Source organism: Globicephala melas, chromosome 4, assembly GCF_963455315.2.
Source record: "Globicephala melas chromosome 4, mGloMel1.2, whole genome shotgun sequence".
NCBI lineage: Eukaryota > Metazoa > Chordata > Mammalia > Artiodactyla > Delphinidae > Globicephala > Globicephala melas.
In genome coordinates, this window is record NC_083317.1 from 118,511,794 (window position 1) to 118,518,996 (window position 7,203).

The 7,203-nt window shown below is 39.8% G+C and overlaps 1 long non-coding RNA gene across 10 annotated transcripts in view; it reads right to left on the reverse strand.

Moving 5' to 3' along the window:
- LOC132597271 (uncharacterized) overlaps positions 1-7,203 on the reverse strand; it is a 322,871-nt gene that overhangs the window by 280,061 nt on the left and 35,607 nt on the right. The window lies entirely within an intron of this gene.

The window sequence follows — 7,203 nt, forward strand, 5'->3', positions numbered from 1 at the left end:
TGGTGGCGCAGTGGTTGAGAGTCCGCCTGCCGATGCAGGGGGCACGAGTTCGTGCCCCGGTCCGGGAAGATCCCACATGCCGCGGAGTGGCTGGGCCCGTAAGCCATGGCCGCTGAGCCTGCGCGTCCGGAGCCTGTGCTCCGCAACGGGAGAGGCCACAACAGTGAGAGGCCCGCGTACCGGAAAAAAAAAAAAAAAAAGGATTGGGGACTTGAACTTCTATGCAAGAACAAAGAGAATTGTGAATAGGAATCAATATCCTGAATATGAAATTATAAAACTAAAGAACTACATCTGCCATGATTTAAGCTTTTAATAGTTATTTAACTTATGCATTCCTTTGTGCTACTGTTCTCTATATGTTACTGTTCTTTTCTATGGCATATTATGTAAATTGCTTTGCTGAATATCTTTTCCAGTCTCCTCCTAATGTGTCTTTGTGTGCTACAAAGGCTAGAAAGTTAAAAGCTGAACTTCTCAGACTCCCTGGCAGTTAGCTTTCTAGATGTTACGTTCTGCCATCAGATGTATTCATGCAGGACTAGAATTTGGATCTGAAGTAAATGGGGCATAAGTGACATGAGGCATCCATTTTGCCAGTGGAAACTGGATCAGAGGCAGCATGGAGCTGGGTGGTTCCATTGCAGCGTCCCAGTTAAACATGGTCAGGGCAACATCGGCAACTCCCTTGGCAGCCCAGTTCAGTAGTATGGCTCTTATAGGTGTTCTTGGAAGCTCAATCTAAAGTCTGTTCACTGGATTCTGCTCTCAGTAATTAACCCTGACAAATAGTTATTCTCACTGCACCAGTTTGGAAAAAAATTTATCATGTTATAAATAGTCTGTTAATGAATAGTATGTTTAGGTACAAAACACAGTAACTTACCTCTTTCTTTCAAAATTGTGTAATATTAAAATTCAACACATTATCATCACACTCAGTGTCTCTCTGCACCCTTAATGAAAGAGATGTCCTCTTTGTCTAAATCTTACTCGGTAGAGAGTATCAGTGTTAAAAGAATAAGTGTGATGTATGTATCTTGTTTGGTGTTTCTAAAATATTTTTCTTGATTAATTAGAAAAGTATAAAGCAATTAATTCTGATCAGGAAATATTTGTTTGGCAGGAGCAAGGCTCAATTTTATTCAAGATGTTCTTTAACATATTATACTAAAATTCACTGTTGTAATGACAATAAAATTCACCAAGAAAATTATATGATACTATTAATGTGATGAGGGTTTTTTGTTGTTGTTGTTTAGCCTATTTGCAGAGTTGACTCAGGAATTTAAATAAAGTTTTTTTTCCCTATAAGAAAAGTAAAGCAGACCCCTAGATTACTCACAGTAACAAAAATACATCACTTGTTTTATGAACAAGTGATTTGTTTTTAATAAACAAAGTATTCCAGTGGTTGACAAGTTGAAATATCAATAATAATGCTACTTGGTTTTTGTCATTGTTTTTAAAAGGAAAAAGATTCTGTGTGTGTGTGTGTGTGTGTGTGTGTGCGTGTGTGTGTGTGTGTGTGTTTTATCTAGTATCTGAAAGCTATGGGCTTGTTCTCTAATACGGTAACTATTGGGTATGTGGGCATGCTGGTTTGCATCCCATAACTAGGAAAGCATAGAAAACTGATTTTAGTATCTTTCTGCCCTTAGCAGTAGGGTATAATTATTTTTAAAAGAAATTATAAAATTGAGCATTAGCATAGTGTATACTTTTCAGATTTACAAGACTACATCATATATTATGTGTACGTATATTGCGTGTGGATGCAGTAGAAAACCTTTCCCACCACATGTCTCTGTTTTTCACTTGTTTAAATCAGCAGCTAAACAAATTCTAGTAAGCTCATACTAATATTTCTCTATGCACTGTCATGTCAATCATGAAGTATTTATCATATTTTTATTGATTTAAATATGAAGCATCTTATTTGTCTTGAAATAGTATGCTTTTTTATAATGTTTTCAGCAAATATACCAACAGATGTTGAGTAGATAAAACCTTAAGAACAGAAACTTGCAAGCAGAAGTCAGTCAAACAAAAAGTCAATTTGATAAAGTATTTACGAGGTCCCTGCTACACACATGGCTTGACTTAGATTCTGTGGCTATACAAAGGTTCATCTAACCAGCACAACAAAGAATAATGGAAACAGACAAAAACATATTGCTTCTAAATCTGAGCACACTCCAAGCCCACAGTTGAATTTTTCACAAATTCAACTATGAGTTATGCATCTGGGCCTCGGAGTCACTTCCAAATACTCTCAGGAAAGAGGGACAAAACGCAGTCATTCTGACCCTAGATACCTAACTGCAGGACCCTCTTCTTATAAATTCCTTTTTTGTTCTGAAGGTAAGTCAGCTTCCTGGAATTTATGCTCAAATGCAATTTGGAGTTCTTAAAAACATAATCTCCTTAACTTAAACATTTTGCATTTGCATGAGACACCAGGGAATATGAAATGATGCACTAATTGAAACATGACTTAATAAGCAGTCCATGAAACCAGGAGAGCCCCTGAACTGTAATCCCAGCTTGGATACCACTTGCTGTGTTTCTTTGGTTTAATTGAATAATACACCAGAATTTTAGTTTCCCCATTTGTGGAAAGAAATAAACAGCGAAGGTGCCAGTCACTGAAAAATTGAATAAATTAGATAGTTATTTTTTGCCATTTTGTGAGGATGAACTATATATGTGAAGTCATGTTTGCTAAAAATAGGGCTTGCAGCCTAAAAAACCTCTTCTACAGTGGAAAAGTCTACCAAAATTTATAGTTTATGTCTTGGTTGTTGATTACTGATTTATCAGCCTTTGTTGTTGCATAATTATTTAATGGAGTAATATGCTAATTGGTAATTCAACTAATTAAAATGGCATGAGCCATTAAAAAGAACAGGCAGATCTCTATGTACTGTTAGGAAAAAAATCTTCAAATGTGTTGCTAAGCAAAAAATATCAAGGTACAATGCAAAGTGTAAAGTATTCTATGAGTTGTGCTTAAAAAGAGATGAAAGAGGGCTTCCCTGGTGGTGCAGTGGTTGAGAGTCTGCCTGCTGATGCAGGGGACACGGGTTCATGCCCCCGTCCGGGAAGACCCCACGTGCCTCGGAGCGGCTGGGCCCGTGAGCCATGGCCGCTGAGCCTGCGCGTCCGGAGCCTGTGCTCCGCAACGCGAAAAAAAAAAAAAAAAAAAGATGAGAGAGAAAGGGTGGTAAGTTTTTGAGTGTTTGCAATCACCAAAAACTATTTATTAATTCTGCTACTGATGGACAAGAAAATGTCCTTCGGCACTATCACATTTTTTTTTTTTTTTTGGGTGGTGTTGGGTCTTCATTGTTGAGCACGGGCTTTCTCTAGTTGCAGCAAGCAGGGGCTACTCTTTGTTGCAGTGTGCAGGCTTCTCATTGCAGTGGCTTCTCTTGTTGCGGAGCACGGGCTCTAGGCACGTGAGCTTCAGTAGTTGTGGTGCGCGGGCTCAGTAGCTGTGGTTCACGGGCTCTAGAGCGCAGGCTCAGTAGTTGTGGTGCACGGGCTTAGTTGCTCTGGGGCATGTGGGATCTTCCCTGGGCCAGGGATCGAATCCGTGTCGCCTGCATTGGCAGGCAGATTCTTAACCACTGCACCACCAGGGAAGCCCCACATTTATTTCCTTATTGTAATGATTTTCATAAGAAATATTCTATCGCCAACCTTTGAAGCACAAAATAAGAAACTAGAAATCATTTCAATTGGGACTTACATAGAATAATAGGTGGCAGTTTTAAAAAGTCTTAAAAGTATCTTGATGCTTAAAAGATTGCCCTACAGCTGGACACCGCAGTTCATTGAGTGCCCATCTGACCAGCTGTAATGGGCTTCACCTCTCTTGTCTGCAAGTGGCAACAGGAGCAGAAGGCAGGTGCTTCTTTTCACAGTAGTCGGTGCACAGCTCTCTGCTACACTCTGGGAAACGACACTTCAATGAGAGAGCAGCCTTTAGCTTCAGACATTAGCTGAGCCACCAGGAGCCAGGAGCCATCAGCAATAGCAGGGAAAAGTGAGGTGGAAAACCCTGGCTAGAGACGATGCTGGCAGGAGAGGGCGAAAAATGACTGCAGGAACAGCAGGAGCCAGAGATGGCAGTAGGAGCCATAGGAAGAGATGTTGTGAGCTGTTCACTTGGTATGATGACTGCCCCAAGGTGAATGTATAAAAGTACCAAATCATGACATCTCATTATATGCTGGCTTTAGTGTCAGCCCTCAGTCAGCATGACTGACTGACACCAGCTAAAAATAAAACCAATAATAAAAATCTCAATTCCCCTGGTCTCTGACACCTCAGAGTGGTAACTGCTTATGGTCGGGACAGCTGCAGCCTTTGACAGCCTCAATTACTTCAAATAATAGTGTCACTTAACAACTAGTTTAAATAGTTTGAAGATTCCGGCAGTAACTACTTCAAAATAAAAATCCAGCCTCGGGTTTTTTATTTTATCTCAATAATGCCAACTAGTAGAGAGTAGACTAGCTAAAAGGCTAACCCTGCAAAGACCATCAGAGAACATTTGGAAGCTCCCAAATGTTCAGGCAGATCCCCGAGCAGTTTGTCTCTCCCATCAGAAGGCACGAGCTTCTTTCTGGCTTCTCCCTGGAAGACATTTTGTGGAAAGCAACTAATAATGTCTGTTGTTCACAAAACATCATCTGTTCTTCCTATATGAATGTCATAAATCCTCAATTGTTTCACACAAAGCTCTCATGACCCCTCCCTACACAACCAATAAAGCCCAACTCAGGAATCTGGATCACTCCTAGGATAGAGGTTGCCCTACTTTGTACGCAGAGAGTGAAATAAGAAGAAATCGCACATTTAAATTCAAGTGATGTTAAAAGGATTTGCTTGTCCAAGCATTAAACATATTTTGAGCTTTAAATCACCATTACCCATAAAATAATCTCTTTGGAAAATTAACCCAAGTCTGAAAATTTAGGTTGGAAATCATTTAACAAGAGAGGATTCTATAAGGTACTATATTCCTTCAAGGACAGGTTTTTAGAATTATACACTAATAACCTGAAACTTAAGTGTATTTTTCAGTGTCTTTTTGTTCTTCTGTTTACCAAATACAGCTCAGGACCTACTATTTACAAGAAAATGTGCTAGTACTAAAGTGGATAGAAAGATAAATTGGAAGCAATCAAAGACTCCAGGAGTTTATAATCTAATAAGGAAATTGACATCCATAATAATGACAATTCCAAGGAATATGTGATTTTTATGAATGACTTCTATGGGCCTGGCAGTGTAGCAGGTGCCAAGTATATACACCAATATTCTGGATTTGGGGAGCTCACAGTATAATGAAAAGGGCAGACATAAAAGCAAACAAGTTACACAACAACATGATAAGGGCTAAAGCAGGGGTACATAAAATCTGCTATAAAAGCATAGGGGAGGAAATGGTTAATCGAGCCAGCCAGGGAAATCAGAGGGAATTGATTACCTCTGGCACTTGGAAGTTGATTTGGGTTTTGAAGGATGGGTAAAATTTCACCAGGGAGAGAATGGGATTAATGACAGAGGGGGTATTCCAAGCAAAATGAGCAGTAGACACAAATAAGACACAAATGTGGAAAATCAGGGAGATGATAGACACTGTGATCCAGTTTTTGCCTGTTGTCCGGACATAATTGTTTAGTAGCATCCTCTTTTATTCTCAAAAGTGTTCTCTTTTGGACAATACAGTATATGATCAGCCTAATGAAAGAGACATATCATAGTTCAGAATTACGGCAATCTTAGGCACATTAGAGAAGTGGGTAAGAATAAAGAAACACACTAAGGAATCAAGATCTTCCTAAAGGCAATGGGGAGACGGGAAAGGTTTAACTAAGGATGTATCAGAATATGTGCATTTTAAGATAAGACTAATTGGCAATTTAGAGACTGGACTGGCATGTAGGGCATGACTAGAGAGTCTGATATTATAGGAATGAACTAAGGTATTAAGTGATGAAGAAGCAAATCTAGGTTCCGGTAAAATCAGTAGGACCTTAGGGACTAATCAACAAAAAACACCCTTACCCCTGCAACCAGGACAGCCTCTTTTCTCATTTCCCACTGAAGCTGTTTCTGAACCTCCAAGTCCTCAACCATGAATGCTAGAGCCCAGGTGAGAATTTAGGAACATGTCCGCTAAGCTGCCTGACCCAAGCTCCAAGATTTTTTTCCATCTCTCTTTGGTGTCTTTAATATCTCTCCTCGTCTACATAAACTTATAAATATATCATTTTCTCCATCTCTGAAAAAAAAAAAAAGCTTCCCTCCTTATGGATTTTCCCATTTCTCTCATGCCTATCGTCTCTACATGTCTTGTAGGAGTGCATTACACTCACCATGCCCAGCCCTCTACTGCCTCTGCTATTAAGCAAATAAAACTAACAACAACTACAATAATCACTAACATGGATTGAGCACTTACTAGGTTTCAGTCACAATGCTTTATATTCTCTGCCTTATCCATTTTCTCATCAAAAATTCATAGTGTAGGTGCTGTTACTATTCCTTTTTTACTGATGAGAACATATTTACTGAGCATGAGGAACAGAGCCTGAGAAAATGAAGCTTAGAGAAGGAATCAAAAAGAGCCACTTTCTCAGGAACACCAGCCAAAAAGGTGTCAGCCATCACCTGTATACTGATGAGTCCTAATATAAACGATTCCAGAACTGGCCCTTCCCTCCTGAGCTCCAGACCCATCTGCAGAACCTCCTGCATGACATTTCCATTTGAATAATCTGCTGAAAATCCAAATTCTACGTGCACAAAACTGAACCTATAATCTCTCCCTTCAATAGCTCCTCTCCCCTTCTGGTAATCTATACCAGGTTCTTTTTTTTTTTTTACATCTTTATTGGAGTATAATTGCTTTACAATGGTGTGTTAGTTTCTGCTTTATAACAAAGTGAATCAGTTATACATATACATATGTTCCCATATCTCCTTCCTCTTGCGTCTCCCTCCCTCCCACCCTCCCTATCCCACCCCTCCAGGTGGTCACAAAGCGCCGAGCTGATCTCCCTGTGCTATGCGGCTGCTTCCCACTAGCTATCTACCTTATGTTTGGTAGTGTATATATGTCCATGCCACTCTCTCGCTTTGTCACAACTTACCCTTCCCCCTCCCCATATACTAGGTTCTTGAGAC